At 33.4% G+C, this 12,095-nt stretch overlaps 1 long non-coding RNA gene across 1 annotated transcript in view; it reads left to right on the forward strand.

The window, feature by feature from the left end:
• The window catches only part of LOC108390851 (uncharacterized), a 136,987-nt gene that overhangs the window by 43,881 nt on the left and 81,011 nt on the right, over window positions 1-12,095 (forward strand). Inside the window, exon 4 of the long non-coding RNA XR_012130209.1 lies at window positions 6,754-6,887. This is a non-coding gene — a long non-coding RNA (uncharacterized lncRNA). The remainder of the gene's footprint in view (window positions 1-6,753; window positions 6,888-12,095) is intronic.

The following is a 12,095-nucleotide window of genomic DNA, read 5'->3' on the forward strand; positions in this document are numbered from 1 at the left end:
AAAAGGAAACAATAAAACTGATAGCACAGAAATATGAAGGATCATAAGAGACTACTATGAACAATTAAACACTAACAAATTGGACCACCTAGAAGAAATGAATAAATTCCTAGAAATGTACAATCTATCAAGATGCAATCATAAAGAAATAGAAAATTTGAAAGAAACCATTACTAGTAAGGAGATTGAATCAGTAATGAAAAATTTCCCAACAAAGAAAATCTCAGAACCACTTTGCTTCACTGGTGAGTTCTACCAAGCATTTTAAGAAAATTAACACCAATCGCTTTCAAATTCTTTCAAAAAATAGAAGAGGAAGGAATATTTCCAAATTTATTTTATGAGGTCAATATTACTCTGATAACAAAAACAGAAAAGAACACTTCAGGAAAAGAAAATTATAGGCCAATAATCCTGATAAACTATAGATGCAATAATCCTTAAGAAAATATTAGCGAATCAAATTCAACAATTAAAATGATCAGTTAAAACCATGATCAAGCTGGATTTATTTCGGGGATCCAAGGATGGTTCAACATCCACAAATTAATCAATGTGATATACCAAATTAACAAAATGAAGAATAAAAATTATATGATCATCTCGATGTCCAAAAAGCATTTGACAAAATTCAATACCCACTCATGTAAAACCTCTGAACAAACTAGTCATAGAAGTGACAAAACTCAACATAAAGAGGACCATATATGATAACCCACAGATAACATCATACTCAATAGTAAAAAGCTGAAATTTTTTCTCTAAGGTCAAGAACAAGATAAGGATGTCCATTCTTGCCACCTACATTCAGCAGTGTACTAGAAGCCCTAGCCAGAGCGACTAAGCAAGAAAAAAGAAATAAAAGGCATACAAATCAGAAGAGAAGAATATAAAACTGTCTCCATTTGCACATGATATTTATAGAAAACCCTAAAGTCTCTGTCAAAATACTGTTAGAACTAACAATTCAGTAAACAAATTCAGTAAATTTTAGGTTATAAAATCAATATACAAAGTCAGTTGTATTTCTATACACTAACAGCAAACTATCAGAAAAAGAAATTACAAAACAATTCCATTTATAGTTACATTAAAAAGAAAATAATACCTAGGAATACATTTAACCAAGCAGATAATATATATTTTCACTGCAAACTATAATCTTTTGATAGGAGAAATTGAGGTCAACACTAAAAAATGGAAAGATGTTCTGGGAACATGGGCTAGAATCATTAATAATGTTAAAATGCCTATATTATCAAAAATTACATAGTCAATGCAATCTCTTTCAAAATTCCAATTGCATTTTTCATAAAATTAGAACAATTATAAAATGCCTAGAACTACAAAACACCTTGAATAGCTAAAACAATCTTGAGAAAAAAGAACAAAGCTGGAGGCATCACATTTCCTGATTTCAAGATATATTACAAAGTACAGCAATCAAAACTGTGTTATTTGGCATAAAAAACTGACACATAGATCAATGGAACAGAATAGAAAGCCCAGAAATAAACCCATGCATATATAGTCAATTTTTCTTTTTTCCTTTTTTGTCAAAAGGATAGGGTAGGCTCTTCAGTGGATTATGTTGGGAAAACTTGAGAGCCACATGCCGAAGAATGAAACTGGACCCCTAGCTTACACCATACATAAAAATTACTCAAAGTGGATTGAAGGCTTGAACATAAGACCTGAAGCCATAAATCTTCTAGAAGGACACAAAGTATGTATGCTCCTTGACTTCAGTCTTTGAATTTTTTTTTTATATTTGACAACAAAAGCAAAGACACAGGCAAAATACAAGTGGGACTCTATCAAACTAAAAATACATTCTAGAGACACTCTCCTTCTGTGGTTATAAAATCTATGTAAACTTGAAACTCGCAAAGGTGTATTTGTCCACAGTGGAAGATCTTTTGAAAATTACTTAGCATAGAGAACATAAAGCAGAGTAATACACAAAGAATCCTAAGAATATTGTTTGACTATTCCTTTAACCAACTCTACCCTTTTGATGTGTAAGTTAAGGAGACAATACATTCTTTTTTTTCAGCTTAAAGTGGATTTAACTGGGTTTCTGTTGCTTACAACTAAGAATGCTAACTGATTTAACTTTTTACCAGCTATCCCTTCCTGAGGTTGAATCACAAAGAACCTGTGTTTTTCTTTTTCCCTCAATGTTTTTCATCAAGTTTTTTCTGTAGTCAACTAGGATTCTAACATTAACTAGTTCCCTTCATTTTTTTTTCTTTCTTTCTTGGAAATGGATATGATTTAAGAGAAAAAAAATACAGGCACTACTTAGGGAAGCAATCAAGAAGCATTTAGTGTAAATATTTACATAGTCATGAAAACTTTATTGCCTAAGTGTGTACAATGCACAGAGCATGCTTTGGACACTTGATACTCACTGTTACTTCATTTAAGTGTTATAAAAAAACTGCAAGGTTTGTATTAATGGAATAGTTACCATTCTATTCTGGAACAATTTGAAATCACATAGATTAAGTAATATTGGCAACATTGCTTGTCTAGTATGTCACAAGGTCAAGATTTAAAACAGGTCAGTTTGTTTCCAAAGGCAATATTATTCCCATTAGGCTCAGCTACTGATGGGGAAAGTCATAGTAGCCTATCGATTGTGGCATTTTATAAATATTTAGCATTGTACAGATTTTAAAAATACAGTTCTTTAAAACACTGAATATCTTTCCAGATAATATTGTGATGTTCAGTTGAGATGGAGGAAAGGGCAGTATTTCTCTGCTACTTACATTAAGTATTAAACAGAGACATGGCTATGAATATGTTGTGTTTGAATGTGTTAAAACTGTTTGTCATATCTACATCTGTATAACAATTTTAGGTGAACTATATACCATATGGGAACTAACCTCACAATGCAGAACAGGCTAATATAATACTTGCTAAATAGAATTTTGCCTGGGCTAGGATTTTTCCAATGAACATTCTTGAATTTGGCAAAACAAAATATCTCCATTCTACATTTGTGTTATATTGAGTACAATAAATACAAATAAAAGTAAAGATAGGTATTTATATTCCTACAATGACTCCTGCAAAGAAAGCATATCAATCACATATAATTAAGCTGTCAGTTCCTAATTCAGAAAGAACTATCCCACTCCAAACTAGCAAAATGTAAATACCAAAATCACAAAGTTTTAGAAAACAAAACACAATGCAAATGCCTCTATTTGTGTTGTCACTCTGAAAGTAGGATTACTATTAACTTTATGTTTATTTTCTACGTATAACAAGTAGATATTTTATTAACTACAAAAGCTAACATGTTTCAAGCAAACCATTTTACACTGAATCTGTGCTGGAATTGTGTACTTACCTGAAAAGTTTATGACTTCCCCTCTGGTTCAAATATAAAATTGATTCTTGAAGGAAAATTTATAGTTAATCTTGTTCATGTCCTTGAGCTGTCTTCTCATACACAGGAGTGAACCAATCAAATGAAAGTCACATGTACATGTATAAAATTTGACAGGGTACTTGTTGTACTACTCTGATTTATGGGATAACTTTCACTGGCCTACCCATATTTAGTTTAGAGCTCTGAGATAAAACACTTACTCCAAATAAGGTTAATAATTAACTCACACACTACTATTTCTGTCACCCTCACCAAAAAATGACAACTACAGCAAGAAGCTATATTAAAGATCCTCTCAAGAATACCTGACATAAACTGGAGAATATTGGAAATGTTTTGTCCAAAGTTTACTTTTTATTTATTTAATATTGGATGAGTTACTGATGAAGTCAGACAGGGAAAATGTTCATTTTTCTTCAAGAAGGAAATAATACAATCTTTCCTAGTATGTTGCAATCTATTATCTTGAAAGAGACAAGATGGGAGATATGCAGGGATCACTAAGTATTGTAAAGATTTCTCTATGAAATAAGTATGCCTTCATGGGCACTTTAAAAATGGCAGTATAACTCATTGAATCTTTGTATTGCATTTAGCTGGCTAAGAAAATAGAACCATTAAAGGAAAGTGGAAGTTCATTTATGGAGGGTTGGAGGGTGGCCATTTGTTGAGAGCAAAACAGTCAAAAAACCCTGAATGGTATCAATGGAAAAGTTAAGTAGGACTGAAAGGACAAAACAGATAACTTTTTGAAAGGCATATCAAATCATGTCTTATTCCTTCCCATGACTGCCTTCCCCCTTCAAAAAGAAGGAAGTGGCTGGAAATATGGATATCTCCAATATCTGATAATGGAGATATGGATATTAGGTCAAATTGAATCCTATGTACAACTTCAGTATTGGAGAAAGGGAAGCTGAATATGTCTCGGTGTGGCACACAATTTCCTTCAGAATCAGTGGAACCAAGATGAGATAATCAATTCTGAGCTTATCCTCCATGTGATATAAAAATATCCTGACACAGCAGGGGAGCATAAAAAGGAGAAGGGCCATAAGTCCCGTACTTTCTAGTTGGTTTCACCCAGTGAGTTTTAATTTTTTCTCTAAATTGAAGCCTTGGCCATCAAGACAAAGACCCTTCCAGTTTCCATAAGTTTAATTTCAAATGGTTAATCACTAAAAGGATGGAAAAAGAAAACAAAAATATAACAACTATGAATTTTCTGCTTTAACACATGTAGCATTGATTTATTGCTATGTTAGGGAGAAAAGTATCCCATAGTTACTATATGACACTTTCTAGGGCAACATTTTTATGATAAAAATTCAACTGGTAGGCATATAAAAATAATGATGAGAGAAATCTGTGCAAGATATAAAGATATAAGTGTCTTCATAAATTTATGGGAAGTGTCAGTATCTTTGAACTGTAAATCAAGGAACCAAAGTACTTGCAAAATGAGCATAGGAATAAGGTCTTGTACTCATATTTCTATATCTAATTTTGATAGTCTTTAAATGAAGCTGCCTGAGTCTTGAAATTTCTTATAGTTATACCTTCATGACTACAAGCAGTCATATTTGTATTTTGTTCAGGAGACAGTTTTTGAGCACTGATTATATATAAGGAACCATGAAATATTTAAAAAATTTAATCCTGCTATCAAGAAAATTAGTAACATTGAAGGAGAGCTAAATTGTATATTCAACTCATTATAGAAAGAAGTATTGCATTTTAAGTCTCATAAAATGATATAGTGCTATAAGTTTAGTTCTGTGATTTTTAAAGAAAAATGTGTGTTGGAATTCAGGAGGTCATGGGTAAGACCCATGCACAGGTATTTTTAAAACCTTTCTTTTCTGCCTAGCCTTAGAATAAAGGCATTCTTCTGAATTTTTAACTGGCCCCTCTTTTCTTCTCACTGTACAAGTAGTGTTATACATTGAAAAGTTTTGAGTTGTGAGGAAGACCAAAAAAAAATCTGTGAATAGGAAGTATAAAAAATGTGGAGTGATGGTGGGGCTTATGGCAAAGTAAAGAGGTCATTCAAATTCAATTTAAAATAATTGCTGTCAGGTTTATAAAAGACATTCTTTTTTCAAACAAAACAAGGACCACATTTAGCCCAAAATTCAGGAGTTGTGACTTTGTGTTCTCCTTAGACATCTCATTACTTCCCCATTGTTTTGATTAACATCTATATTTTCTAATTCTATAATGTTAATTACTCAACACACAGTTATTGGTACATACTATGTATTATGATCCATACAAGACATAAGAAAGGTCAAGATTGATATGGTTCCTGCACTTCTGGAGCTTGAGAACTAGCAGTGATAGACAATAAATAAGTAGACCAATAAATACATAAATAACTACAAATTGAAATACATGTTATGAAGGGAATTAAGATAATGAGATAATAGAGCACCTAATTAGGAAATGTGATCAGGAAAAGCTTTTAGACTGAGATACTAAAAGTTGGCATGTGAATGCTCTGGGGTTGAGTCTGAAAACTAACATTTTAGTCGTAGGTATCCACAGGAATCACAGGAGGTCTCAGAAGCTTGGCTCTTCTGAGAACCATGTGGAAGGCTGAGTTAAAAAAAAAAATGTAGTGAATGAGAAGGAGAATGGGAAGAGAGTAACTTGGAGCATCAAGAGCCATATTTTTCAAGGTGCAATGGAAAGCCATTGAATATATAACCACCACTCCATGCTCTGTGTGAGCTCCTTTTCTGCCTACTGATAATAGCTTGATTCTCTTGAGTGAAAAAGCAGCCTTATTTTCATATATTAACAACATGAGATAAAAAACTTCATTCTCACACCCATTGATTCCTCTTTCCACCTCACTGCCAGAAGAGCTTAGGCTATTTGAGGCTCTTTGAGGTCCTGCGGTGAAAAACATAGTGTGGTAGGCAGAATTCTAAGTGGCCCGTCAGGATTTCCAGTCTGTTGTTGTTCACTAAAACATTAATCTAGATCTTGCTATGAAAGGATTTTGCAGATTTAATTTAAGACCCAACTCAATAGACTTTAAGATAGGGAGAATCTGTGTAAGTCTGACCTAATCACATGAGCCTTTTAAAAACAGAAGCTGGTTTCTAAGATAAAATCAGAGATTTGAAGCATGGGGAGCATTCAATATGCTATCAATGGCTAGAAAATGGAAGGGGGTATGAAAAACAACTTCAGAGTGACCTCTAGGAGTTAGTTAGGAGCAACCCTCCAGTCAACAGCAAACATGGAAACAGGGGCCTCAGTCCTAAACCTAAACCATAAAGGAATTAATTCTTGCAGTAAGAATGAGCTGAACATGAAAATGTTGTTTTCCTCAGAGTCTCCAGATGAGAACTCAGTCCTGCTTACACCTTTACTTCAGCCTTGTGATACCTCAACCAGAGAAGACATTCCTTGGTAGACCTTTCACCCACAATACTGTCAGCTAAGGAACAGGCATCACTTTTAGCTGGTAAGTTTATGGTTAATTTGTTATACAGCAATAGAAAACAGCAGCATGGTTTTGTTTCACCTTGGTCTTTAGATCTACTACCTCCTCTTAGTGAGCTGCTTCTGACTCTTTTACTTAGCAGGCTGTGGATAAAGATAGGTAGGAGAGTAAAAGGAGAGGTGAGGTGTTTTTAAAAAGATCCAAGTCCAGCCGCCTTCCCAGGTTCAAGGGAAAACAAACCCTTCTTTTTCTGCCAAATTTGATATGGCAGCTTGAAAGATGAAACATTACTCCCCTTCTGACTTATCCAGATGAGAAGCAGTCAGTGATCAAATGCTACAAACTCCAGAGGACACATACCAGGTTTTCCTAGGAACTTCTCACTGTTCTTTATTCTCAGTGCCCTAATGGAACTAGGAAGGTGAAGCCTGCTTTTCTTTCTGATGTTTTTATGACTGATTCTTTTGGGCCTAATATTACATTGCTATAATATTAATTTCTGTGACTGATTCTTTTGACTCTCCCCTTTATTACCGGAGAATGGAGCATTCCCCACTCTTTCCCATTCAGAAGGGAGAATAAAAGCTATATTCGTAGGAATTCCTGTTAACCTCTGGTTTTTTCTTATATAGGCTGGAATTGGAACATAAATGGAGGTATTGGAAAGATCAGTTGGGCACCTCTTCATATAAGGATATTTCTAAATGACTGCTATAGATTTTTTGGGATAAATGCCACTTATTGTTCCTAAATTTAGAGATTCTATTGTTAGTTAAGTATACATACATTATTTAAAATCCCAGTTACAAATTATTGAGTGTAACATGATCTTATTTATGTTTTCTAAAGATCACTCTACTTGGTGGAGAATATATTTAAGGAAGATAAGATTGAATATAAAACACAAGTTAGGTGGCCTTGTGGGCAATCTAGTCCTTGCTATTTAATGGGTGATCATGGAATGATAAGATCAAATCACCTGAAAGCATGTAAGAAATGATGAATCTCTGGCCCTACATCAACTTACTAAAGTAGACTGTATATTTTAACAAGATCTTCAAATAATTTGTATGCTCATTAGAATTTTTGAAGGACTTGTCTAGATGACATAGGACAGTTGCTTCCATTAGGGTGCTCAGTGCGAAAATGAGGAGAAATGAACAAATTTGAAATTTTTTTGAGACAAAATTTTCTGAGGCCTTGAGTCTGAGGAATGGGAAAAGAAAAATCAAGGTTCAATTTCTAGCTTGAGAAACAGTGGCTGATGACATTTGGGAGAAGACTAAGCTTCGTGGAAAGGAAGGACAAGGGTTTCCATTTGGTCACATAAAGTTAAAATTGTTAAGAAAATATCTTAATTTCTATGTCTTGACTCATGCTTACATCCTATTGCTAAAACCCCCCTTTATCTTTCTGCTACATTCTAACTGCCTAGTTGAGAAAGTATGATTAGTCTGATTAATAAAATCCTGAGTAGACCATTAATATGGCTTTCCTATTTTTAAAAACAAATACAAAGTAACTTTTCCCAAAAGTGTCATTTTATTTACTTTTTTTCCATTATTTACCAATTCTATACTGATAGTCATAATTTAGTTAATGACACCTTTTTCCTCTGTTTCTTCTTTTATCCTCTGTGAACTAAACTTATTGTCCAAAGAAGACAACTGTTTCAGATCCTTATTTTAAAGAGGGTTAGAAATTTAAAAGGAAAACAACCAGGTAATTGTTCAGAAAAAAAAAAGGAAAAGAAAGGGAAAGGAAAACAAAGCAAATACAAAATAAATCACTTCTGTGTCTAATCTTCATTTTCTTTTATAGTACAGCTTTCAAAGTCAATGGCAACAATACAAAAATCAGTCCTATTTATGAAAGGGTTAGTAAGCAATTTGTGAATACCCATTGGTAGATGTGGGTAATCATCTCTAATTAGAATATATTAGACTGTACATCTTTTTAATTGCTATGTGTTTTCTGGCTTCCTGGTCAACAAAGAAGAGATACTGATCTAACACCTAAAGAACATAATACATCAACATTGCCAGGGCAATGTTATTGGGAATAAATCCCAAGGCAGAGTATTTGTGATTTCCGTGGTGGCCAAGGGAAAATTAAAAAGTGATTCTCTAATGTGGGCTATGAGAAGGCTACAAAATGCTATCAAATATCCCTTTTGATGTGCACTATTTTATTAATAATATTGTGCACTTAATGAGTTTCTCTCTATGGGGGTTTCTTTCTTGTTTTGAGCTGTATTAACAATGAGGATGGAAAAACTGATTCAAACAACATGACCACAGTCACTTTTTTAAAATTTGAAAACAATCAAAAAATTTAAAATACATTTTTTAGGCCTAATGCTAAATATTGTGATATCTAACATTTGCAGGGGCACTATTTACACTCTAAAGGTGATGAGGCAAAGGTATAGAGGCACTAAATAACTTGTTCAAGGTCATTCCACTCGTAAGTAGCAGAGCTAGAATTTAAATCCAGAAAGTCTGGTTCCTGAACTGTATTCTTAACCTTATGGTAAAATTGCCTTAGCTGAATAATACAGGAAACACACACATACACATTCAGTACGCAAAGCATAGGATCACTTCACTGATGTCACAAAAATTTGTTCTCTCCTTTTGAAATGTTCAGAGTGATGTGCATGTCAGATTACATAAATTTCCATGATATATGTCAATCAATCTCTCTCCTTAGCAAGAAACATATAAACACATACAGTTTACATGCTTTGAAATTATATAAATAAGCATCTTTGATCATGATTTAATGATTACAAATAATACTTACATAGCCATTTCCTTGGAGTTTTAACTCTGATTAGATGCAATAAAAAAATCTTTGCAAATATTTTTGCTGAATAATTTCTACTATGGTAATTTGGTGGGGCCGAGAGAGCAGTGAGAAGATACAGTGTTCTCCAATAGAGTTTATTACAAATTTTTTAAAATTTACATTATATTTACTAGGACTCCCAAGGCACAAAGTATAGGCTGGCTTAGGGTCATATATATTATAGATATTAAGCAAATCTACTTCCTAATATATCTAGTAAACTCAAAGTAAAATTTCCTCCTCCAAACCTATATGTACAGTGCTTTTCAATGAGATCTCTATTAGCACATTCAGTGGGAAAATTCTTCATTCTGCATAGCTCTCATACATATTGTAGGACATTTAGCATGGTGTCTTCTGGGCACTGGAAGCCACATTTCCAAATGACCCTGACTGAGAACTGAAGGAACTAGTGGAAAACAAACAATAAACATTTATACCATTTATCTATTCCCTCTTGTCTCCTCTGTACACAACAGACCAATTTGAGCATTCAACATGAAACACTTAAAAAAGAGGAGGAAGAGGCTTATTAGATATAATTGAGAAAAAAATGAAAAGCAAATGATAATACCTCCTCTCAAGAAAGACACTCATGACCTAAGGATTCTCCTTTACAATGGGGGAACTGGGTAGAGACAGCATTTTAGTAGCCCCATTTTGACCATGGCTCGATGGATGTAACACCCTCTTTTCCTGCAGTTTGTTCTTAAGAGTACTACCGAAAGAGTGTATTATCAGTGAGTATCATCCAAATAAGCAAGTTATGTGCACCAGTGTCCCCAGTTTTTGTCAAAGCTTCAGTCCCTATCATAGTCCTCTTCATATGTCTCTTTGCATCACATTGCTTTGTCCACCTCAGCTAGGTCTGTGGTCACAGGTCACTCTCTGCAAGGATTTGGAAACTTAATTCTTATTAACTATTTGTAGCATAGTAGCATTTGGAGATATAAATATTTTCATGTGTATTCTGAGAAGTATAAATTTGTATCTAATTCAATATCTGCTTAAATCAAAACCTTAAGACATAATATGTATCTCAATTTATTCTAAACTTAAGCATATTCAGTATGATTCTTAATTTAACTTTCTTAACATGAAATCATCTTGTATAGAACATCTAACGAAATTGTCATCTACACAAGTTATATTAATAATAGGCAAATGTGTCAAATTTTCTTTTTGTTATCTACTATTATTGGAAGTTACTCAACTTTTCATAGACCTTGAGTTCTGAGTAATCAGGAACTGTGTTTTATTTTTCCTTGTGTTATCGACAGCCCCTGATACAAAGCCAGGAGAGAGAATGCTCAATATATCATTTTTATTTGAAATATTTATATTTCCCTTCAGCTTTCAGACACAATATGTAAGAATTATCTTCTGTGAAATATCTTCACTGTTTTACACTCATCTAAAGCCAATTATTAAGACATCTATGCTCTATGTCAGTAAGATGTACAGCATTGTGATTCACCAGCCAACTTTATTACTAGCTTTGGCTTTGTCAGGTTTCTTTCCCTTTTTTTTTCTAACAAAGTGCTAACAGATAAAGTAATGAGTATTAGAAAATATATTGCTTGTTGGAACTGTTGTTATTGAGGGCAAAAGGAATTTTACACATTTCCCAGAAATATTAATAATTACAGATTCCCTTAAATTAGAGTCACCTTGTAGCTAAAGCTACATCTTTTAAAAAGAAGCTTTTGCCATGGCTGCCATTTGAATCTTGATTGTGCATCATAGGTGCTATGCCAATTCAAGGTGCTTAAAATGTATTTACTGTGATGAGTTAGCACATGGTCACTTTTCAATTACACTAATTTAATAAAACTACTGACATTCCAAAAAGCTTTTTTTATTTTCCATATATAAATCACAACTAAATAAGGAACTACTTTTAGAAACTGCTTACTTAAAAAAGAATGTCATTAATTTGCATGAGGAACTATTTTTGGTATGTTGCCTTATTATTTTAATTTTTAAAGAATGAAAGTGATGTCCTGAATATTGAATAAAGAGGAATTTATATTACTATCTGTTAGGGCTTGCCTTAAGCAAAATTGTGAGCATACCAGAAAGCCTAAAATGTACCAGTTGCCATTACGAAAACATATGCGTTGGTTCTCAGGTACACATGTTAATAGCTTCACTGCTTGGGCCTGTCTCTGGTTCATGTATCATTATCAAAGCTATCCCATCTTGTATCATATCTGCTCAGTCTTTCTCTCTTAAGAAACTAATGTAATAAGCATTAGCTAATGGCTTCACACATAAATCCATTACCCCATTCCAGGAACCATATTTACTTTTTGAGGGAAGTTTAGAGGAAGGCTAACTATTTGCTCTCCCTTTCTTGGAATGACTACATTGCTGGCA

The sequence above is a fragment of the Manis javanica genome, chromosome 4 (assembly GCF_040802235.1).
Source record: "Manis javanica isolate MJ-LG chromosome 4, MJ_LKY, whole genome shotgun sequence".
Taxonomy (NCBI): domain Eukaryota; kingdom Metazoa; phylum Chordata; class Mammalia; order Pholidota; family Manidae; genus Manis; species Manis javanica.